General features: G+C 47.9%; 1 protein-coding gene across 2 annotated transcripts in view; it reads right to left on the bottom strand.

Annotated features, from left to right (window-relative positions):
• The window catches only part of LOC144770668 (phospholemman-like), a 349,743-nt gene extending 346,479 nt beyond the window's left edge, over positions 1-3,264 (bottom strand). For both annotated transcript variants that reach the window (XM_078655381.1, XM_078655382.1), the window contains exon 1: positions 3,039-3,264. The gene's annotated coding sequence lies outside the window, so the exon portion shown is untranslated. The remainder of the gene's footprint in view (positions 1-3,038) is intronic.
• Between the last annotated feature and the right edge of the window lie 22,044 nt (positions 3,265-25,308).

Below are 25,308 nucleotides of genomic sequence, written 5' to 3'. Positions count from 1 at the left end.
CTTTTTGCCAGGCTAAAACTCGACCAGTGTAGACTTCTGGTGATACCACTGTTTCATGACCTCCTGGCTGGCTTTTCGATTCGTCTTAGCTTGCTTCCAGCAGCACTTCATCTGGGTACAGATTGAAAGAATGTAGCTGACCACATCATGGGGGGACTTCCTGGGAGCTTGCTCCCACCCCTCCTTTACTAGATTGAGAGGTCCTCACACCAGGTGCCCATACAAAAGCTCAAAGGGGCTGAGGGCCATGTCATCTGCGGCCAATAAAAGTTAGTGGCAAGCATATCAAATGTCTTGACATGCCCTAGATGACCTGCCAAGGCAACATTGTGAGCCTGCTTCAGTAGGAAGCCCTATAGCACTGGGGGACCACCAACACATGGGTTGCACCAGGCTCAGGAACCTTAGGCTCGCTAGCCTTAAGTCCATTCTCCCAGTAGATCAAGTGATCACCGTTTCACCAGCTGCCTGGGTGTCTGTCTGCCGCTATAGTCCCTCAAGAGTGGGACACTCCATTTGAGCCTTGCAGAACTCCTCCCTGGTGGGACCCGCTTCCTGTTGGCAGTTGGCCAGTTAAGGTGGGTTCCTCAGAGCGGCAACATCCTCCCTTTAAGGCTCCGGGGCATCCCCCTCAGGTTCAGCCTCCTCCCGGACCGTGGGAGTTTCAGCAGCGGGTTTCGCACCCCTTCCTCTTTTTGGCTGGCCACTCTCCCAGGCTCCAAGTCCTCCTGACTACCCTCTTGGGCAGCCATGGACTTTGTGGTCAGGCACACCCACTCAGGCAACCCTAACATCTCCAAGTGCGACCTGAGCTCCACCATCTTCCAGATGGTGTGCTTCAGGTCACTGCCACGCAGACAATCCACAGACCTCGGACAGACTTGCAGCTACCCTCAAGAAACCTGAAACACTCACCCCACCCTGCCCCCACTCTAAGGGAACTAGAGCCACTGGATAGTGACGCATTAATGTTGCCTGCACCAACTTAGGGGAATGCATTAGGGACTACCTACTCTGAAGTCCCCAAATGACATCTGACGGTTGCCATACTAACTCCAGTGTCTCTCAGAGCCTCCACCCTTTGCCAATTGATGGTGACCCACTACCTGTATTTCTGGTATTACTAGACATGTGAGTTCTCTGCCCCATCTCTCTGTCACCCAGGGACATAAGGGTAACCTCTGCCCTCCCCTTTCCCCCACTAACTGGGACAATCTTCTCCCCAAGTGCTGCACTAGCTGGCCCCAGTGACTAGTTGACATGATGAGGGATTGGCACGCCCCTATGCTAGTGCAGCGCCCCGCTCTATTTATCTTTTTAGTTAACTTAGTTACTAAAAAAACATATGTAAATGTGCATTTCTCCATACAAAACACAAGCTTCCAAAATTGTTTTAAATTATGCAAAATTATACAACAGAAAAAGCGCTGCTGTTGGGGTCTTTAACATGGAAAATGCTTGTGAGGGAGATACGTGGGTCTTGGCAAGGACTCTCTGTTTAATAAGACGGTGAATAATTTTTGGTAACAAATGGTTTGGGACTTGTGAAAAGAGTAAGGAGAGGAAAGAGGAGAGAAGTAAGTCTGTCAGCCCTGTTTGCCAGGGAAGGGGTAAGCTATACCCTGTCTCGTGTGCGAAGTGAATACAGTTTTTTTTCTAGCAAACTTCACATAATTTACTACAAATGCACGAAGGTTGCGACGTTATATGCGAGTTTAGTTTTTGCCTTTGCTAGGAATATTGCGCATGCGTGTAGTTTGACATTCCTTTCCCCTGCGGGCGGTGGAGCCAAGCAAGCCACGTAACCCCTTTTATATCAAATGCTCGCAAGTACCGACCACACGATTTCAGAGGACTCGAGAGCAGACACTAAGCAAGGCACGCACTGGCACAGAAAATGTGTGCGAATTATTGGAAATTATAAAACACTGAGTGACACACTCAGCTTGATAATCCAGATGAAAGAGAGAGTTGTGCGGCATGATACAAAGTCACACACTCTAAGGTACCACCTGCTGGGGGTACACGGGTAGGACACCACAGGCGGAAGACTTCTTGTTTGCAGCCATCAACCCCTGCTTGAAACTGGCCTCTCCCAGGCAGAAGCGATAGCTGTGCCTTAAAAGACTGCATGCATGCTGCGCTTTTAAACTGCCGAGCTTGACTCTGTCCGAATTGTTAATTCTCCACTGTGTTACTAACGTGCACCATTCTGTTCTCTTGATACTAGGTGGGTAATGTTTAGATACTTAAATGCATAATGGATACATAACTTAATACGTTTTCTGGTGTTCATGTTGAGCTATGATTCTCACTGGGCTTGATTGCTGAAACACACTTAAAGTTTGTAGAGATAACTAATACTAATCCACTACTAATCCTTTTTGGGTCCCGGAGTAGCGTGCTACGCTCCGAAAAGCGCTTCGACACCTTCTCAGGGGAGTACGCGCTAGATGCAATTACGATACAAAACGATAGAAATGTAAACCCAAGCCACTGCGCCTCCCTGCCACCCACCACGACCCACTGGGCGAGCCTGTAACGTTCTTACTTCTGTGACTAGTTTTCTCATTCTGAAGTAAACCTAGGAAAATCACATTGGTTTTCGTGTAGCGCCTAATAACAGTTTCGAGGCCCGGCGCTACATAAAAGTATTTCTATCAGAGACACCAATGTTCCCCATGTTCGCTGTGAGTGGCTCTTCCTGCCCCGTTCTGTCCTTTTAATTCTGCTTCTTGCACTTGTAATGGGAAAAGCAACATGTATACACGCCTGCTCTGTTCCAGTAGCAAACTTCTGCTTAGCATGAAAAGGTTTAACGCAGAACTGGATAATGTCACGCATCTCTGCACCCGCAGCGTTGACCCACTAAGTTATGGGCACCGCCCCCTCCCTCCAGCTGTGTGGCGACAGCCACCCCCATCACTTGACGAGAAGGTCAACGCTTCCCACAGCTGCCTGCGCAGACATAACGGTTTCCAGCGCCTGCCTCTGGCCCCGTCCCAGAGCCCAGAAAGTGCAGAAAGCGCCCGTCTTACCCCACTGTGTAAAGTCCCCCTCTGCCAAGGTGCCACCGCGGTGCCCGGGAGCCGAGGGTGCGCTGCCTGCGTGGCCCGGGGGTGCTGGGAGCTGCTGCGGGCTGCTGGCTCTGCTGCTTCCCGGCGCCTCGGAGAGCTGGCTGGCTATTTAAACAGACCGTGTTTACTTCAGACTTTATCTGCCGCCCTCTCCCGCTCTATCGCTCCTCGCAGGCAGCTGTGCTGTGCGTAATCAGGCCCCACTGCTGGATATAGTCCATGGAGGAGGGGGAGGGGGGAGAGGGCAGGCCGGAGGGCGTGGCAGGGTGGTGAGGAGGGAGAGAGCGCGCTCCCCTCCGACCACCATCAAAGTTTAGGGCCCTTAGTGGCGGTGCCCGCCCGAGGACAATGGCGGGAGACAGGCCAGGCTCCAGTGACACCCTCTGCCTCGGGACGCCAAGGCCCAGAGAGATGAGGCCTGGATGGGAAGCTCGTGTTTTTGTAGTCCATGCATCCCCGGCTTGTCCTGCCCTGGAATTCTGTGCAAAAATACCCTGAGCGATGCAAGATGTGGAAAAGTGTGCTATGAATTAAAAGTGCTACGTTCTCCTAGCCTCCATAGCGCACCCCAGACCCCCACACCCAGGGGCATTGCTGTCGGTGCAGCAAGTATAGTGACCCCGGGGCCAGAGTCTAGGGGTTGTCTGTATCTTAGTTGCTATGCTATTTTTTTACTCCCCAGCTGGACTGATGAGCCCATTTGACTTCTTCCCTTTAGGGCCACATGCCCCCGTGCTAGTCACAGCTCACATAGCAGGCAGTAGAACTCTAACACGCTCCTTAAAGATGTGTGTCTACTTGTCAACTGAACCTAAAAGAGTCCCTAACACACACCTTCACAATATATCCTCATGAGATCGCCAATAAACTCATATAACTCTACAACATGTTATACCCTCACATTAAGTTCACAGGTCACTCTAATGATGCTCCAGACGGGACCCACAGCATATCCGTGAAAATACCCCAACAGACCTGTACCTCTCCACAGACCCTAATGCAGCGTGTGAAACATTCTACACCAATGCACTGTTGGCTCTGCTACAGCCCACAACCTACTCTCACTTCGACTAAACGTGATTCCTACATCTCGTAAAGTGCTGCATATACAAACGCCTACATAAAAGAATGTCTTCAAATATTTCTCCTCATGTGAATCTACCTATATGTGTTATACTCATGTTACATATGAGAGGGAGAAATGGATTTATTCGTTCACCTAGCACTTCAATTTGAGATTATGTACTCAATTTCTCATGTTACATAGTGGTATACAGCAAATAAATGAAGGACGGAATGCTGACAATGCATTCTCCCCCAGTCAAAAGATCTGGGTTAAATCCATCGTTCTTTTGCCCACTACGCCAACCCAGTTTGGACCCAGCCATATGCAAATCAGTCTTGACCCTGTGTCCCATGGGAACAGTCCAGAACGGAAACAAGCATCCTGGGACCAGTTTCACAGTATGTCACCCTTCTTCAGCCAGGCTAGCTTGAATCCAGTGGCATAGTGAGCAAGGGACCCACGTCTGGGCATACCCATCCAAGTTAGGGTGAAGCTATAGAAGAATTTTTCATAGGTAAAGCACTGTAAATCATCTGGAATAATACACAGCTTTAGAAACAAGCATTTGCAATGCAATAGGTCTCGCATTTAAGCGAGTTTGAGCTATTGGCATTGTAAATGGCAATGCCTTTTATTTGTCAGTCAAGAAGCTTTTATTCGATATGCAAGATATCTTATAAGCGTACACAAAATACAGTAAATACAAGAATAAAAGAACATTTAAAAAAAAAAACAGTATTTAGATGTACCTTTAAAATAGATAAAAGGACGTGTAATGTCAAGATAAATTAGCTAAAAATGAATTAAACCGCAATTGACAATCTCTTGCATCGGATCAGCCAAGACTGCTTTAAAAATTTAGCTACACCGCAAACAATGGGGGGGGATGTGTCCGTCATTAGGATGCGCATGGCTACCAGATAACTACTCGTGCCCATATTGCGACAAAGGGGTTTAAGCCAAAAACTCCTAGACTTAGCATAGTCGGGACACTCGAACAGGATATGCGTAATGGATTCTATCCTGGTGGGACAGCATGCACAAAAAGGAGACGTGTGAGCACATGATTTCCACTTAGACACCAGTGCACCGACTGGGAGGGAGCCCACTCTAAATTTAAAATACAATGCTCGATCAAATGGTAGAGTAATAAGGTCCAGATACGGCTCGTAAACCACAGTATCCTTTACTATTAAAAAGGCAGCTGTGGATTTACAATGTCCAGAGTTTGTAACTAGCTGGTCCTTAACCCAATTCCAATACAGTCTTTTCAGGACCTCTTTAGGTGGAGCCGATCTAGACAACCAACAATTCCCCAGACACAGATCCTCCAAATTTTTTTTAACGTCTCTCAGCCACTTGATTTTTGCCCAACCACCCAAGCTCATAATCTCAGCCAACCCTTCAGCATACGATTTTAACTCTTCGCCCCTCCAGATGCGTGCCCATAAGAGCAGTGGGCGAAGGCGGGCTTGGTCTTTTATATTCTTACATCCTGTGTCCAGCAGCACAGGCACTGTTGGCGTACTTGATGGGATGGGAATTAGGGATTTCAGGAGCTTACTCTCTGCTGTTGCCAAGGAGTCCAGACAGCAATTCCCCCACAGTTCAGCCCCATACAAGGCTGATGTTACTACCTTAGCCTTGTAGATGTCGATTACTGGGGCAAGCGACCTCCTGGGTGATGCCCGGAATTCCCTCAGGAGGGCACCTCCCACTCTTTTATGGTTCAATACCATCTTAGCAATGTGGGGCGTCCAGTTCATGCTGTCCGTGATCCGAATTCCAAGGTAGTCAAATTCGGATACTTTTTCCAAGGCGACAGAGTTGAGAGTGGGGGGGCGGCCCAGTTTCCTTGGAGGATTTAGAACTAGAAACTTAGTTTTGTCCACGTTGATTACTAAGCCTTTTGCACCGCAGAAGTCCTGGAAACGAGTTAACAGTTTCTGCAGGCCTTGCGGAGTCTTTGATATCAAGAGCGTGTCATCCGCAAAGAGCAGGGTGGGGATCCTCACTCCTCCGAGACAGGGGGCGTCGGCTGGTTCTTGCTGGAGATATTCCACCACCCCATTCACATATAAGGAGAAAAGGGTGGGGGCCAAAACACATCCCTGTCTCACACCCCTAGACACGGGGATTTTCTCTGTTAGTTCTCCATTTCTTCCCCAGCGGACCTGAGCAAAGGTATGAGCATGAAAGCTTATGAGGAGGGACAGGATGTAAGGAGGCAATCCCAGCCCATGAAGCACCCTACATAGCTCCTCCCGGGGAACTAGGTCAAAGGCAGTCCTCAGGTCTATAAAGGCCAGATATAGGCTGCCCTTGCCTAGTTCCACCACCTTCCACCCAAGGAGTGCCAACCTAAACGCCTGCTCAATCGTCCCCATTCCTGCCCTGAAACCTGCCTGAAAGTCTGATAATATTTTATTTTCCTCCACCCAATGAAGGATCCTCCCAAGTATGGCTTTTCCTGCTATCTTTTGGGTGGAGTCTATAAGGCTAATGGGGCGGTAGTTTCCCGGGATTTCTCTGCATCCTTTTTTATAAATCGGGACCACCACCGCCCCCTTCCAGGAATCGGGCACTGACCCTCCCATCATAATGTCATTGAGGAGTGCTGCAATAACCCTTCCCCATACCACTGGATTTGCCCGCATAAGATCCCCCGGTAGACCATCTGGGCCTGCTGCCTTGAGGGGGGCTACCGACCCTATTACCTTTTCAATCTCTAAAGGTGTAAAGAGGTTATAGGTATGGGGACCAGATACCACTGGGAAGGTTGCCCTTTCACTTAATTCCCCATCCGCCGGGAGGTATAAAGCCCCAAAATGGTTTACCCAGCTTTGAGGGGGAATACTACATGGTCTCATAGATTCCTCTGGCCTGTTCCGGGAGCCTACTAGGTTCCAGAATTCCCTAGAGTCTTTACTTTTGCTAGCACGGAGTAGGTCCTCCCAAAATTTCTCTTCCCACTCCATCCTGGCACTTTTAAGGGAACTATTGTAAGCCTTCCTTGCTTCCAGTATAGCACTGTGGGATTTATGTTTCAGTGCCTCTACGAGCAATGTTTTGTGTAACCTACATGTTTGCGTGTACCATCCATTACCCTGCTTTTTTCCTCGTTTATTTCCTAACTTAACAGAGGGGATAGTAAACACATTGGTCAAGGCCTCTACTAATGAGACAAAAACCCCACTAGCCATACCCACCCCTGTCGGGAAGGACCCCAGATTTGACTCAGCTTGATTTAAGAGGGTTGAGATTTCTCCAACTTTTTCCTCGGAGAGGACCAGTTTAGCCCATTTTAGGCGCCTACCACAGAGAGAGACCACAGACTCGTCAGGGGGAGCTACTGCGGCATTAAAGGGACCCTTTTTAAGAGAGCACCACCACTGGGCCAAGGTCAAGGAAAGTGGGTTGTGGTCACTATCAATCGTTGGGACCACCACCATGTCCCTCGCTTGGCTCCAGAGATACACCTCTAGTAAGATATAATCTATTCTAGAGGTGTGACCTGGTCTATTGTATGTATGAGCCCCCACCCTGTCTGAAGCTGTCCTTCCGTTCACTGCTCTTAGATTTGATTCTAGGGTCAGGGAGTATAATTGTAGCGCCACTTCTGTCCATCTCCTGATTGGTGGAATCTCTAAAACAGGGATCCCTAGTCTAGCATCCTCCTCGTCCTGGTCTAGGGCGACATCCGAGCCCAGAGGCTCGAACGTGCAGTTCATGTCTCCCGCTACGAGGATACATGACTTGTGTGGAGTTATGTTCAATAGTGACTCCAGGAGAGATAATACAGAGGACTTCCTCCCGCCCTTAGTTCCTCTAGCATACACATTGTAGACATTCATTATAATTCGTCCCCTACGGTCTCTTAAACTAATATTTTGAATGTCCGGGGAACCTGTCTGTGTTTCCTCTATTTTGCAGTCTAGGGAGGCTGCTACCCATATGAGCAGACCACCCGAAGGACGTCCTATCCCTGATTCAGAGGATAGGGCAGGCACATAATGGGAAGAGAATCCCACCCTATGTACCGGCTCCAAACTCCAGGTCTCTTGAAAAATGCATAAGGAATGCTCATCCACCAGGGCATTCCAATCTGGAAGGGCCAACTTTCTTGCGATCCCTGCGATATTCCAGCTGAGAACCTTAAAGACCTGGTCCGTCACAGTTGGTATATCGCCGGTCGCAAGAACACTACTGGCCGGGGACCTCACAGAAGGAACATGCAAATTACACTCAAGAGGGGTTGGCAGAGAGACTACCGACCCACTGTCGCTTACTAATGAGGGAAAGGGTGTTCGTGGTGGTGACCCTACCCTAGGGCCTATTCTGTTAACTGATACCACATCTGTAACTGCAATTACCCTCATGTCGCCCTCCTGCAGTCAACAGCTTCCTGGGCCCTGCGGGTTCAACCCGTTGGCACCAGGACCCCCAGCCCTTTGTGGGTCCAAAATTTGGCAAAAGCCAAAGGTACTAGGACCCTCCCAAGGCGGCGTGGCAATTTGCCTGGGGTAGAAAAAAGTTAAGTCCACTACTTTGACCCCTTGAGAATCCATGCTTTTTATAGGGCCACAGATTGAGCTCACTACTCTAGAATCTTGGAAGTTTATTATTACACAGTCCCCCTCCTGTGTTTTTTTCCCTTGCCCTATCCACCCCACTCTGCGAACACTTAAAATAAGCCCATCCACTCCAGTCGAAATAGGCTTGTTTAATTTTAACCAGTGGATGCACTTGTTTTTAAGTGACTGGTGGTTTTCCAGTTGACCTTCCTTCAGTGGGGGAACATTTACCAGTACTGCAACAAAAGGTTGGCAATCTGGGGGGAGGTTTATGGGGGGGATCTGTCGTCGTGAGTTAGGGCGGACCGCTGTGGTAACAGCTGGGGTTGTAATTAAGGGGGCAGTTTTGGCAACCATTCCTGACACTGATCCCTTAATTTTGTCTTGTTTACCATGTATTTGACTTTCTTTAGGTTTATCCTTACTTGCCAAGGGCTGCCTTTGTGGAGTTTGCTTAGGTGTAGATTTTGCAACCACTATGGGCGTTGTCTTTCCCTTAGGGTGAGGCCCTACTACAGGTGGGGTAGAAATTTTAGGGACTTGGGCTCGCACTCTGCTAGGTTCAGACTTATTTGACCTGGTAAGGGAATTAGAGTCTACCTGTGGTGACGAGGAAGCTAGAGGAACTACCTGGGGCGCACTCCCCTCTAGGCCAATATCCTCGCTGTTACTTACTCTATTTAGATGTTTGAAAGTGGTTTTAAGTGAGTGAAAACCATCTAGGGTTGATTGCTCCAGCTTGTCTATTCTAGCCCCCAAGCCCTTAACCTGAGTCAGCAAGGGCATCAAGAGACTATTTACCCTCTCCAGAATGGAATCAATAGTCATGGAGACAATATCTGCAGGGGCATTATCAGTACTATTGCAAGGGGGCGTGCAGTTATTTGAACCCATTTGAGAGGCTACAGTATCCCCACCCACCTCTGTCTTATCCTCTTGCACCAGCCCCATTGCATTGTTCCCACCCTGACCAGAAGGCTTTTTTGTTTGTTTAAAGAACACGGCCTGTCTCACCTGCCTCTTCTTATTAGAATTGGCTGTCTTTTTAGTTTTGTCCCTTTTCTTTTGCTTACTTGCCTTGTGCGTCAATTGCGCCACTTCTAAATTTACTGTGGTAGGGACTGGGGCTATGGATAACGGTGACTGGGTTGCACCATTATTTGGAGGCATAGGTGATACAGGTAACGGTGGTACAAATAAGCTACCCTCCTCCTCAATGCCACTAGGAGGAAGCGTGGCCGAATACTCCAACCCGTCTGTGTTTTGCCCTAATTCGTGCAGCGAAGGGGGGTCAATGGGGCAACTCTGGACAGCAAGATGGAGGGCACGTTGGTCTCGCACACAAGCCGGTGTCAATGCCTGTGCTAAGGCCCCCAAGGATGAGCGTCTAGGAGGAAGATAGACCTCAGAGAGACGACGTTCGGAGATAGCAATTTCCTTGTCTATGACTGCCGCCACTCTAGTTATGAAGCGGTCCATGGTTCCAATTACTGGGCTCCCACCGGCAACTCCCCTTTCGCACTCGCTCCTGAGTAATTTACCTGAGCGGGTAGACATGATGAAGGGCAGAAAACCCTAGTGAGCCACGCAACCCGCCTGTACTCGGGGATGGATGACAGATGTGGCCCAGCCCTGCCTCCTCCTGCCCCGGACGGCCACAGACGGCCCGCCCTTTGCTCGGGCTTCGCTCGGCGTCCCGCTGAGCGTCAGGCCGCTGATTTTCAGAGAGACGTTGCGGGCGGGGGGTGTGTCCTGCTGGGGGCGCGGCCGAGCACACCTGTGATGCGCAGGGACTCCTGGTATTCTGAGTACCTGCGGCGCGCGCTCGCCTCAGCCTCACGAAGCACCCTCCTCCTCTCTCACGCAGGGCAGTCCTCCTTGAGCCTCGACCCCACACCTCACGCCGCGCAGCGGCACCCGCGAAGCGGGTGCTCCAAGCAGTAAACAAGCAGCGGCAGAGGCGGTCAATCCCACCAGGGACACAGGGAGGCCAAGTCACTGGAAATCGGCGTGTTTGACAGCAAAACACCCAGGTCGGTCAGAGCAGAATCCCACTGCCAGTTAGCAAGCTCCTTCTTTTAATCAACTGGTCGGGCGGGGGGTGTGTCCTGCTGGGGGCGCGGCCGAGCACACCTGTGCTGCGCAGGGACTCCTGGTATTCTGAGTCCCTGCGGCGCGCGCTCGCCTCAGCCTCACGAAGCACCCTCCTCCTCTCTCACGCAGGGCAGTCCTCCTTGAGCCTCGACCCCACACCTCACGCCGCGCAGTGCTGCAAGCAGTAAACAAGCAGCGGCAGAGGCGGTCAATCCCACCAGGGACACAGGGAGGCCAAGTCACTGGAAATCGGCGTGTTTGACAGCAAAACACCCAGGTCGGTCAGAGCAGAATCCCACCAATGCACTGTTGGCTCTGCTACAGCCCACAACCTACTCTCACTTCGACTAAACGTGATTCCTACATCTCATAAAGTGCTGCATATACAAACGCCTACATAAAAGAATGTCTTCAAATATTTCTCCTCATGTGAATCTACCTATATGTGTTATACTCATGTTACATATGAGAGGGAGAAATGGATTTATTCGTTCACCTAGCACTTCAATTTGAGATTATGTACTCAATTTCTCATGTTACATAGTGGTATACAGCAAATAAATGAAGGACGGAATGCTGACAATGCATTCTCCCCCAGTCAAAAGATCTGGGTTAAATCCATCGTTCTTTTGCCCACTACGCCAACCCAGTTTGGACCCAGCCATATGCAAATCAGTCTTGACCCTGTGTCCCATGGGAACAGTCCAGAACGGAAACAAGCATCCTGGGACCAGTTTCACAGTATGTCACCCTTCTTCAGCCAGGCTAGCTTGAATCCAGTGGCATAGTGAGCAAGGGACCCACGTCTGGGCATACCCATCCAAGTTAGGGTGAAGCTATAGAAGAATTTTTCATAGGTAAAGCACTGTAAATCATCTGGAATAATACACAGCTTTAGAAACAAGCATTTGCAATGCAATAGGTCTCGCATTTAAGCGAGTTTGAGCTATTGGCATTGTAAATGGCAATGCCTTTTATTTATGTTTTGGTTTTTAAAACATAAATAAAAGGCATTGTTATTTACAATGCCAAGAGTTTAAACTCGTGTAAATGCGAGACGCATTGCAAATGCTTGTTGCCTGTCTTATGATGAACTCGTTAAGTCTTTGGTGGCAATTTATTTATGAGATTAGCTGCTAGATTTGTACATTTACCAATCAATCATTTCCTGTTTATGCACAATGTCAATCCTCACCACAGACACGCCATTGAGACACACCTCCAGCTGCAAATAGCTGTGCTGCGTACGTGTGTTATGTGTAGCCCCTCAATGAGCGACAACTGAATCCTGATAAACGCGCACACCTCGGGGAGCCACTCACCCATCAACCTCTGCCACTTAACTGGCCATAAAGGGAATGGGCCAGCCCATATTCTGCGAAAAATGTTATGCAAGCCCTTGAAAGCGGACGCATCGTAAAGTAAATAAAAAACTATTACAGGTGCGTGGCTACGTGAAAGCGGACCGCGCCGCAAATTAAATAAAAAAACTATTAAAGGCGCATGGGTGCTTGAAAGCAGACCGTGCCGTAAATTAAATGAATAAATAAGCGCAGTTGAAGCGGACCATGCTGTAAAGTAAAAAATACATTAATAATATAAGCAGGCGGGTGCTGCAGGGTCATGGGTGGAATAGGGGAAAAGCATTAAATAAAATACTCCTCACCGACTTATAATGCAGACCGTGTAACACCACCAGTAAAAGGTCCAGTCTTTATGGGAGGTAACAAATGAAGACTAGGCGGTACCCAGGAAGGACTAACAAGCCTCTTAATGAATCAGAATCCAGCATTTACGAAGGACAACGACACCAGGCAATCAAAAATATGGACGGGGCTTCCACTGCCAACTCTACTACAGCATATCTCGCATAGCGAGAAGTGCAGGCGGACTGCCACTAGGCTCAACTTAAAAACGAGGTATACTAAAAAAAATGAAACCCTAGGATATTATTCAAAGTCATGTGGTTCATGTGGTGAATCATGTCATTTCTGCTATCATGGCATGTTGGTGAATTGGTGCACTGTTGTGGTGTAACGGGGGTACACCATGGGTACACCCTCAAACCGGACCCCTTTGGGGTCCGGTTTGAGGGTAATGCAGGTATACTGAGGGTGCCGAGCGTCGAGGGCGGTGTGCCTATTACGCTACCACCCCCCTCCTGTGACCCACTGTGTACCCCCGTTACACCACAAAAGTGCAGAAACCTAACGCAAGAAGCCTCCTAAACCAGGAGTTATTAGGAAGACAGTTTTTCTTCCTAATATTTGCACTTTTTTCACTTTTCCTTTTTCACTCGCACGTCCCTGAGTAAGGGTGGGCCTTAGTGTGCCCATACTGCCAGGGTTTAGTACACTCATAGAGTCCTGATGAATGCCTGGTAACTTTACACCATTTCAGAGGCAGAAACATGTTGACTGACAATTAAGGAAATAACCATACAATTAAATGTGGACTGCTTTCCTACACACTATTTTATTAACATGTCCTAAGTGATCACATAATAAATCATTTTTGATACACTGAAGACATTTTTAATCTTCTCACCACTAATTGTTATTTTTCACTGCACGCCTTGAACTCACAAATCCTGCTCCGCAGTAAATCTGGTGTTGAAGCACACTAAAGAGGCACTCGGCCTCTTTAGTGGGGCCCGATGATGAAGCATGTCATCACCAGGTGGTGAGTGAGGGCTTTCTAAAACGTCCCAAGTGAGGCCGTCTCTTTACCCCCTTCGTTGCTCCTCCGTGTGGTCGCTTTGATACCAGATATCTCACATTTGATCATTATTCTTCGGCTGAGTGAAGTACCCCTGAAGGTTTGAGAGACCCCTCTGAACCGCAGGGGCCTGCATTACAACCCTACCTGTGGTGCATCACACTTCAATGGTGGTTGACATACACACCCCAGAGACAGTGTCGCTCAACAGGACTTGGTGCGAATTTCAGACTTCTGTTACTAAGTTCTTACCAGAACACCAGGTAGGTGGGGTGAATTTAATCTGCAATTGTTTTATTATGGATTAGTTAAAAAACATATATACATTTGGCACATTGTTTCCATTTATGTTTCAGTTGTCCCAAGCATCCTGTCTCTACTCCCTCTCTCTTTGTTCCAGAAATGAAACAACAGTCTACAGCGAATTTGTGCTATCTGGAGGATGAAGGTCAGGGCCACTTAAACATCAACTTACCAAGTCTGTTTTGATGTTTGTGTCTCGCTGTTTTTGTTCAATTAACTTCAGCCTTGGTCAAGCATTTCAATATGTCTCTACATTGAGGCTCCTTCCTCCTTTTCCTCTTTCTCTCTTGCACTCACCTCGCTAATGACATCTGACAATTCATAGTGAGCGGGAAGATGAGCTTAAAATGTGATGAATTGTAATTCTACTGGCGGTTCACAGGTCTACTCCCTTCTCTGGTGGGCCAACTCATTCTGAGCATAACCTGGTTTTAAAACCTATGCTGAGGTTCATATTGTTGATTTTCAACTAGAGTTGTGTAAGTTGGGCATATAGGTGAATCTTGATTAAGGCTCCCTGTTTTCAATTGTTACTGATTTTTACAGATAAATACAGACCGAAAACAATTTGTTTTCTGTCTGCATTTATTTTTAAAAGTGGATATATACAGAAAATTGTGCTCATTTTTAGTGACTCTCCCTGCAGTCTTTGATTAATTATAGGCCAGCAGCTGAGCATATGGACAGTATGGGAAATTAAAAAACAGGATGAAATGTATTTAAATAATGGCATTTGTCAACATACATTTATGGTATAATGCTAGTATTCACCAGTGGATGTATTGTTATGTAAAATTTGACAGCTTCAATAGTTAAAACATGACAGACATCAAAGTAAGAGTGCGTGTCTATCAGTTAAATAAATATGGAAATGTACAGTTTTTTAACGTGATTTATACGCAAAACAAGACATAAATATGGATAAATACAGAAAAAATGGCCCAAAAATAAATATGGATAAATACAGACAGAAATGTTAAACAAATAAATACCATAAAATCGTGAGCCCTAATCTTGATTCTGTTATGTATGAGTAGAGCACCAACAGGCTCCATGTAAACATTGAAGATGACAGGAGACAGTATGGAACCCTGGGGGACTCCACATGTGACAGAGATCTTTTGTGAGCTGGAGGTGTCCATTTGATTAAACTGGTGTTGGTTGGAAAGGTAGGAGAACCATTGAAGGATATTTCCTGTAAATCCTATTTGCGACTAGAAGGTGCGTATGAGGGCGGGATGGTTGACAGTGTCAAAGGCAGCTGAGAGGTCCAGCATTATCAGGAGGCAGAAGTCGTCTTTATCTGTGATAAAGAGGGCATCATCTACGATACGTACGATTATGGTTTCAATGCTACAGTGCAATCTGAAGCCAGACTGGTAACCATAGAGGAGATAATTAGCATTAATGTGATCTTGGAGATGAACATAGACTGCGGTTTCAATTATCTTACTGATGAATGATAGGTGAGTGATGGACAGATATTTGACAAGGTCATCAGTGTAGGTTCATTTAGGAGTGGGAGGATCTGACCAGTATGCTGGGAAGATACCTTGATTGAGGGAAGCATTGAAAATGGTAAGAAGGGGGAAGAAATCATCTCCAGAGAGAACTTCGATGAAGGGGTAAAGGCAAGCAGATAATGCCAAGGGCTGCACCTTACTGTGTATAGCCATTTTTTCTTTTATTTCTGTATAGCACAAACTTGGGTTTACATGAGCACACAATTATATTACAATTTCTTTAGGCACAGGGAAATTAAGTAATTTGCCCAGAATCACAGGATGTTGAGTGGAGGAAGGGACTCGAACCTGCGGCCCAAAGTCCAAGGTGCCCAGCTCTGGCCATTAGACCACATCCCCTCTCTCACCCTTAGAGCGTCCAGTAATAAAATCTCATCTGCATCATACATCTAATACCTCAAAGACTGTTGTACATCACACATAAAGCTCAACCAAAGTAAGACAGAATTTCTAATATTTGCCATGAACAATGTTAGACTTGGCTTTTTCATCACGTTCACCCTCTGACTTTTTGCTTTTTGGCTTTTTATTTTTAGACTCTGGGCACTTTTCCACTGCTATTCAGTGCTAAAGTGCATATGTTCTCCAAGTAAATTGTGTTATGATTAGGTTTCAATGATTGACTTATTTGATATACTACAAAGTCCCAAGTACTGTGCACTGTCTGTGCCCATGGCCTGTACATCAAATACTGCTAGTGATCCAGCAGCACTGATTGTGCCACCCACATAAGTAGCCTTTCAAAGGGTTCTCAGACCTGCCACTGCAGTGTCTGCATGCAGTTTGTACTGCCATGTTGACCTGGAAGTGCACACACTTTGGTTGTCCCTTTTATCACATATATGACACCCCTACGGTAGGCCCAAGGTACCCCTGTGGGCAGAGTGAAGTGTGTAGGAAATGTAGGAAATGTACTGGTGTTTATTACTTGTCCTGAAAGTGAAATACTATGCATTTCGTTTTTCACTATTGCAAGGCTATCTGTCTTATAGGCTTACATGGGAGTAGCTTTGTAACATCTTACAAGCATAACTTTCTATTGAGACAAGATAGAAAAATTGAGTGTAGGCTTCCTGAACTCAGAATTTGAAGATATGTCTTTTAGTAAAGATGATTTTTATATTATGTATTTGAAAAGGCCACTTTTAGAAAGTGGACATTTTCTTGCTTAACCTTCCAGTGTACCTCTGCCTTTTGTGTATTCCCTGTCTGGGTTTAGAGTGACAGGAGCAGGACATGAGCATTTACACTAGACAGACACAAGGGAGGGGGGTTGCAGAGTGCCCTTCCTTTACTGGGTGACTCATAACCAGGCTGAATAGACTAGGCTGCATTTAGAGTAGTGGGAGGAGTCGTTGCTTGCACCTGAATAGACTTTGGCTGCCTCTCACATAGCTGTCTCCACTTCCTGTCGAGAACCTGGCCAGAGCCAGGCTGAACTGGTTTATGTGTTTAAGAGGAAATTTGTTTATATCAAATTCAAAAGAAAATGTGGTATAAATATTGGAGCCCTGACCCCAGAACTTTAGATTACTGCTGGACTAAGGATCCAGCCAGGAAGAAGAGCTCGAAGAGCTGTCAGTATGATTATTGCCCCTTTGTTGGTGTTGCATAGTTGGGTTGACCGGCAGTCACTGCTTTTGTTTTGGGCAGAGAAAGAACTTGATTATTCTTTCTGCAGCCAAAGTATCGCCCAGGGCTTGCTGTAGAGCTTGCCTCCTGTTGGAAGTCTTAGGGAAATCAAAGACTTCAATATCTTATGGGTACCGCCTCATAGACTGTGTGTTTCATTGGCCACAGAGGGAAACCACAGTCTGACGTCGTCACCAAGACCGCTACTTCAAACTGGAATACTGACTCCAACGTCCGCTGCAGCTAACGAGCCTCTGCTAGCACCCTGACCTGTGGCACTGCACTCTGCACCGCCTCGCTTCACTCCACTGCCCTGGTCTCACCGACGATGCTGCTGTAAGCTGACATCCCCGCCACCGCCTACATCGTGGTTTGGGGTACGGCTCGTACGTTACACAATGTATCGCCCTGTCCCACACCGCAGGCTTAGCCCACCAATGTCAGCCCCAACGACTCCAGATCCTCAACTGGTGCCGAGGCTTGCACCTGACCTCTCACTGCGATGAGCACTGCCCTACTGCGAACCACAGCCCTGGTCTCACCGACGCCCCTCGATGACCACCACTGAGCTGCTCCCTGAACTGCAACCTGAGAGCACAGCATGCCACACCGCTCCGCTTCACACCACAGCCTCAATGCCCACCACAGCCGTCTCGAACCACCACGGTCATCCAAAATACAAAGATACTGTTTTGAGGATCTTCTGACACCGCAGCCTGCCCGCAGCGCCATGGTCGGCCGGAACCGATGGATTTGGGTGTATACACCGCTGTGATAGCCCCGGATGGAGCTGTCGGCTTCAAAGACTTTAGAGTCTATTTTTGCTTAATTAGCATTTTGATGACTGTATGTTGGATTATTATCATTTTGGTCTTGTTTTACACAGATACATATTGGATGGTTTTTAAAACTGGTGTGGTATCCTTTTATAATGTTTTAACTGTATTACTGTTGGTTATGAGCAAATGCTTAACACACTGCCTCTGAAATAAGCCTGGCTGCTCCTGACCAGCTACCAAGGGGGTGAGCGGGATTTATTTAGACGTGTCATCCCCTTATCTTGACTAGAGTTGTGATTTCTGCCTGGCTTAGGTGCATACCCTAGCCAGCCAGAAAACCCATTACTAGCATTGGTTGTCAGCCGTGAGGATAGGGCTTACATTTCCACTTGCCCTACAATGATTGGTGTACACTACTACCATATCGCAGACCACTACGTACCACATACTCGGTTTTTCCTTTTTGGTCTATTTTTGTCTTTCCCTGTTTTGAACTTGAACTACTGCTTCATCATGTCTCAGTCACAAAGAATTATCAGTTACATTCTTAGAATTGGTTTTTGATGAGGATCGGCTGGAAACCTCAAAGTCCAAGTTAGAGTGGTGGATTCTGCCAGGATTAGGTCCTTTACCTATCCAGCCAGAAAACCCATTTTTAACAAAAAACCAATAAGATGCAGCACAAACCTGGTTCCGTGACCTGAACCTTGATGGCTTCTATACTCCACTCTCACCGAATGCCAGAACTAACCTCTTCCTCAAGGAAGCCATTACCAGAAAACAAAGTTGGCCCAGTACCAACTCTCTCTTCTCAAGAAAGTCGTACCGGTTGTGAGAAGTTGGCCTGGTATATGATGTTCACTATTCTAGTGAGCACCTTGCACCAGTCCAAACAAACCTTATGGTGATGGTTGTAAAGTCAACCTTATAGACCAGCTATCCTAGTGGTAGCATGGACAAAGCAGTCTTAGGCTAAACTCAAGAGGGCATGTGAAGCCAGCTGTTTTACCATATGCAATCCCTTTAATACCAAGTGAAAGGACACCACACAGGTTGTATTATCAAAATATATATGTATTTATTTCTAACACAATCCTCTGAACACTTTATGAGGTCAGAGGCACCAGCACAGTACAAGATACTTAATTAAAATACAATAAGTTGCACAAAATACAGTAATGCCCTAGGGGCACTTCGAACCATATACTAAAATAGTGGTATAAGAACCACGTCACGAACAAAGGAAAGGCCTAGGGCCTGGAGAATCGCTGGGGCTACACTGTACTACCAATGGATGGAGAGCAGGAGGCCCACGGGATGCAAGTTACCATAGAGTTAGAATGGGAACAAAAGAAATGGAAACTAGTTCTTTTAGGGCACTTCCGGATGGACTAGGGAAAAGCTACTTGAAACTAGGACACTAGGATAGTCAATACCCACAGGAGTACCGAAATACTCGCGTTACCTCACCCTCAGGAAGCGGGTGCATAGGTGTCAAAGTGTGTCGCGTTTCGTTTCTGATTCCTATGGAGCCTTGGAGAAAGATGCTGCAGGCGACCAGGAGAGAAGTGTCCAGGTGGATCCAAGGGCGGATCAAGGATGAAGAGTACCTGAAAGCAGAGGGGACAGAGTCTGGGTCACTAGCCAGTGACCAGGATGGAACCAGGAAGGAACCAGGCAATGTCGCGAAGCAATCAGGTGATGTCGTGAAGCTTGTCTCTGTAGCCACATGGACCAGGAGATGTCGACGACAACCAGGAGCTGGATACGGACTTTCTCACAAAGAATTTCGCTGTCGACGGTGTCGGCTTCCAGATTGGAGTCAGCAAGCCTTGGCAAAGGCAACCCACGCAGAAAAGGAAGATGGCTTCTTAATCAGACCAGCAAGGTCTGATGGGCTGCTCCTTTTCAGGGGAGCAAGGGCCAGTCTGGAGCAACCAGACCAGCATTGGAAATTCAAAGGTTCGTCGTCACAGAGGCCACTAGCCAACGGGCAAGTGACCGGACAGACGCGTCGAGCAGGAAAATGCAGAAGGGCCCCACGCAGAACTCGTGGAGTGTGGAGGGCTGATCTTCGGTGCAGTTGGTGCTCGGGGCTGGGGCTTCTCAATCCCCAATGCACAACTTCGAGGGTGCCTCAGAAGTTGCACGGAAAGAAATTAGCTGGCTTTCTAGGATGGCCGGTCCCTTGTCTCGCGTCGCCTCCACGGGTCTCAGCTTTGCTGTGGCTGTGGATCGGGCTGAAGGAAGTCTGGAAGTCTGGGTCTTGTCAGGCTCTGTGCTCGGGCTCCGGCAGGAGCGTTGACAAAGCAAACCGTTGATCGCTTGACGGTGCCTGCTTGTGCAGGGTGGTTACTCCTTGACCACAAGGGAGATTCTTCAGTCTTCTACGTCGAGTAGGATGTCGAAGGTCCAGAGTTTTGTATCAGAGTTTCAGTCAGGATAAATCTAAAGTCTTGGGACTCAGCTCCTACCTATATACCAAATCTAGGGGCTGGATTACCTGCTAGGTCCCTCCTATGGGTGGGACCCAGGAAGGGGGTGGTTACACCCCTTTCCCTTTGTCCAGATTCGCACCAGAGCTGGGGCTGGAGTGCCCCAGCACCGGTTTGAACTGGACTATGCATGGGACACCTTGTGTGCCCGAGGCAGTGTCTCATTTCATTCAGCCCTCCCTGCCCCAATACACTATAGCCTGTCTGGGGTGGTGCTAGCACCTCCCTGTGACAGGAAACCTATTGTCCAAGCCTCCTTCGCTGGAAGGACTCCCAGCAGCAGGAGGTCAGACTTGTGTCTGTGGCAGCAGCATCCATTTTGTGATGCTGAGGCTCTGGTTAACTTTAACAGGGATTAATGGAAGTAACATGTCTTCTCCCCCTAGAAGGGTGTAATGCTACCCCCGTCACCAGAACTGGTGAAGGGGTAGTATTCCAAAGCATATGACACCTTACACGACATGTTTTAATAAAGCCAAACCAAAGATAGCATTTAACCGTGAGGTTCATAGTGCACTTAAGAGTATATGGTATGGCTATATCATAGAACAGCTATAAGTACATGGTTCCGAAAGCTGCAGACAGGCTCAGCTCATGCTAGAGCACCATCTCACATAAAACCAAGCACTCTGCCTCCAGGATTGTTAAGGCCTGTCATAGGAGTGACTTATAGGTGTATATGTGTCTATATATAAGGGTAGCTATAGGAATACTATACCTAAGCAAGGGGTGATTACACGACCCTGCCCCAGCTGAGTGATCAGCCAGTTGTGTCAGTTTGGATGGCCAGCCAGGGGTGGCATAAGATATGCTGCAGCCCCTGGTAGGCCTTGGGTGCACCTATGCCCTGGGTACCTATAGTACACTGTACAGGGACCCATAAGAGTGACCCAAATCCCAAGTGGTGATGTACCTTAAGTACATGGTGTGAAATTTGGAGAGAGAACAGCAGGGCTGTGGGTCTGATTAGCAGGCCCACAGCCACATTAAGTCGAAAACCAGTGAAGCAAAAAGCAAAAAATGGGGTGACCATAGGAAAGCATACCCTACTCTCCTACACCGGTTATTCCAGAAAGTGACTTCAGAACTGCTGTTTAAGCCCTTGTACTCTTTCAACAGGATGGTGGTAATGCTCAACTCCATGGCCTCCCAGATTGCACACTGGCACCCCCTTAGAGGCGTCCTACATACTGGAGCACAACTCATTCAGGGTCTTAAGAAATATGATCACATCACCTCTACCCTGATGGAACTCCATTGCCTCCCTTTGCCAGCCAGCACCATCTCCAAAACCAGTGACCTAATTTACAAAGCCATTACAAGCGACACCGCCACAAATCTTGCAGGCAAGCTCACCATCTCCAGTGCTTCTCTGCACATCCTCAGTCCAGACACCATCAGGCTGCAGACTAAGAAGTATAAAAAATAAAAATACAACACAACAGGCCCTTTCCATCTATGCACCCAGGATCTGGAACAACATACTTGTATCCACCAGGACTGCCCCACTGCTGCTCTAATTTAGGAAAGAGTTGAAGATTCAACCCTTTAAAAAACACTACATTACAATGCATTAACCATCCACAACTCAGATTCGTTTCCTATTCCTCGTCAACTTTAATCTTGCTTCTGGGTGCGGGCTTGGGGCCGTGCAAGCACAGAGAGGACTCAGTAATGGGGGTATGCCCTCCTTCTTGGACTGAGTACTGCAGGGGGTGCCGCTCTAACAGTTAAAATATTCACTTAGCAAGACTGTCGCAGCATTCTTGATACTGAATGGTGAAGGTTAAATAGGGCGGAGCTGCTACAGGAGTGCGGGCTGGGAGTCAGTACTTTGTTTGGTAGTCGCCGTCCCAGGGGGATTGTTTATTGTTGTTGTTTAGGTTGTTTAGTTGCAAGTTTTTACTCAAGGCAGTCAGGAAACATGCTGAGCTATATGTGGTGGGGGGAAATGACACAACAACATTTCAGGTACAATGGAGAGTGCCTGTAGGTTCCTGACCTGGAACTTAAGGGGTCTGGGCACGTACAAGAAGTGATACAGGGTGCGTTTGTTTCTCAAAATGCACTAGATTAGTATAGCACTCTTACAGGAAACACACCTCGATGATGCAGGTGCATCGTGGACGGCAAAGAAATGGCGAGGTCAAATATACCATTCCTCATATTTCACTTATGAACGGATAACACTGATATCGGTGGCACCTGGCGTCCCGTTTCCACTGACATATTTGGAAGCAGATGTAGGTGGATGATACATACTTTTGCAGGGCTCCATTGATGGTAGAGTGATCACACTCCTCAACACCTATGCCCCTAACACTGATGACCTGACATTCTTTCAGAATATGCAGGACCTGGTTATGCAGGAGACGGAAACTCCCATGCTAAGGATGGGGGACTTTAATCGTATCCTAGATGGTGACCTAGACAGGTCACCCCCTAAAGCAGGCACCAAGACGCTTATTATAGCCACACTACAGGACGTTATGCATAACCCGGTACTCACAGATATATGGAGACAGAGGCACCCAACACGGAGAGTGTACACATGCCATTCCACAACACATAACACCTTTACTAGTCTAGATATAACACTATGCTTCGGCTATGGAACATTGGAAGATATGCAAGTAACACACCTGGGACGCTTCCTCTCTGACCACCCCCCTGTCAGTTGTGAATAGAGCTGGGGCAATCAGCAGCAGGGGTGCAGACATTGGAGATTGTGGGCAGAGGTATTAACTGATCCAGTAGGACGGGAAACGTTAATCCAGGCCATGACTATAAACTAGGGCTCCACAACGTGTAGGGCTTCTGAGTGGGAGGCCCTAAAGTCAGTACTGAGGGGGACCTGTATAGGATTAACTTGTTGCGTACGCCTGCAACTACAACTAGAACTACATCCTGAGGAAACATGGTTAGCCACAGTACAATCCGGGGACTTGACATACCTGGACATACAGATAGCGGAACAGGAAGTACGTAGGCGCATAGAGGACTTCTGGGTCTATCTCGACAAATACACCCTAAAACAGTACAAGCAGCGACTACACAGGAAATAGACAAAATGGGCCGCCTCTTGGCATGGATTCTGAGCAGGAGGCAGTCCCCGGGGGAGGATGGAACAAGGGTTTCCAGACGAATTCTAGCAGACCTGCCCGGTGGAGATGACTCAGCGCTTGCTTGAAGTCTTTCTTGAAGCAAGAGATGCTGGGCTTCCCCTACCAACTATGCGGGAGGGGGAGATATGTATGCTCCAATACCCAGGAGGAGACAAGTCAAACCCAGCTGCGTATCGGCCAATAAAAATAATCAATTTGGACGTAAAATATTATGTAACTTGCTGGCAAATGGAGTAGCCCCTCACACCTCGACCCTGGTCCACGAGGAGCAGTACATCTTCATTCCAGGCAGACACACAGGCATGAATCTTAGAAGACACACACATGTACTACACGAAACCCAGGGTCGAGGTGTTTAGATGGCGCAGGTCTCTATCGACCTAGCGAAAGAGTTTGACACGGTCGACTTGGGATACCTATTGGAGGTTCTCAGAGTAATCGGTTTTGGCCCACAAATCTGGAAATGGATCAAGCTGCTTTACTCGGACCCAGATGCCAGGGTCTGAGTGAGTCAGGTCCGCTCGGAGGCCTGGACATTGGGCCGTGGCACCAGACAAGGTTGCTCCCTGTCCCCACTCTTGTTCACCCTGGCGATTGAACCGTTACCCATCAAGGCCAGACAACCCTTGCGGCGATATAGCATACTTCTAGGCAATGTCCATCATGTCATATCTTTGTATGCAGACAACATGCTATTCTGTATCTTGTAGCCCCGTACAGCAATGCCTAAGCTCCTGCATCCCCGGGAGGTCTTTGGCAACATATCGGATCTCCGAATTAATCAATCAAAATCCAAAATCACTTATATTCCTGCCTATTCCTCTGATTGGCACCCCGGCCGGCTGTTTCCCACCCCCGGGTCTACACTGGGAACTGGTGTCATTTAGGTACCTGGGAATACAGATTGCTCACGATCGGGCACAACAATTGCGACTTAATATGGGCAGAGTATTGCACTCTCTTAAGAAATCAATAGCTTTCTGGAACACAGTACCCCTGTCCTTTATGTGTAGGCTGGCCATCTCCAAGATGGTACTCCTGTCAAGATGTCTGTACATACTGCAAAATACCCTGTGCCGTATCCCGACATCAATGTTTCGCCAACTAGATTCACTCCTTACATCACTCTTGCCGGCCGGTGGGCACAGTAGAGTGACACTGGCCACGCTGGCCAGGCCCTATGCATCGGTAGGGTTGGATGGTTCGTCTCTGGACCTCTGTTATTATGCTGCTCAGCTGCAACACGCAGCTGAATGGTTCAACACAGACCTTAGCTAGGAAACACGGCTACTGGAAGGTAGGGTGGACGCAGGGCATCTCTTCCCAGTTTTTAATGGAGGGGAAGGGCACACCAAGGGACACTCCACGCATTGTAGGACAGACAGCCGGGCGATGGCAGCGGTTCGTGGTGACTGTCCATGGTCGCGCCCACTCCATAGGGTGCTCCCAATCTGGATTCTCAAGCCAGTCAAACATATGGCATTTAATATGCCCTTCCAAACCTGGAAGGAGGGGGGTTGCGAACAATGGGGCGCTCTATACCCAGATGAGTGTTTCATCTCCTTTGAGACCGTTCAAGATGAGTTTGGTCTGGGCCAGGGACAATTTCTACAACACACTGGTTTGATAGAAATGGCCAAGCACACCTGGCAATGCTATCCAGCAGCTCTGCCATCTACTCACGCTCTCGAGATCCCCCTCACATGTGGCACAAGCAGCCACTTAAACATGCATCTTTAAAGGGCAATGCGTTCAGACACAATTGATGCTCCTTAGCAAGAGCTAGTGGCCTGGAATCTAGTGACACTCGATCGAGGATGCAGATTGGGTGCGAGCATGCAAACTCACTGACATAGTCTCCAGTAATTGGTGTGTGCCACGCGGCTACGCATTGAACTGACTCCCCAATGCTGCCTGTTAGG

This window comes from Lissotriton helveticus, chromosome 7 (genome assembly GCF_964261635.1).
Source record: "Lissotriton helveticus chromosome 7, aLisHel1.1, whole genome shotgun sequence".
Classification (NCBI taxonomy): domain Eukaryota; kingdom Metazoa; phylum Chordata; class Amphibia; order Caudata; family Salamandridae; genus Lissotriton; species Lissotriton helveticus.
Note: the sequence above shows the minus strand (reverse complement) of the source record. Positions and strands in the feature narration are given on the sequence as shown.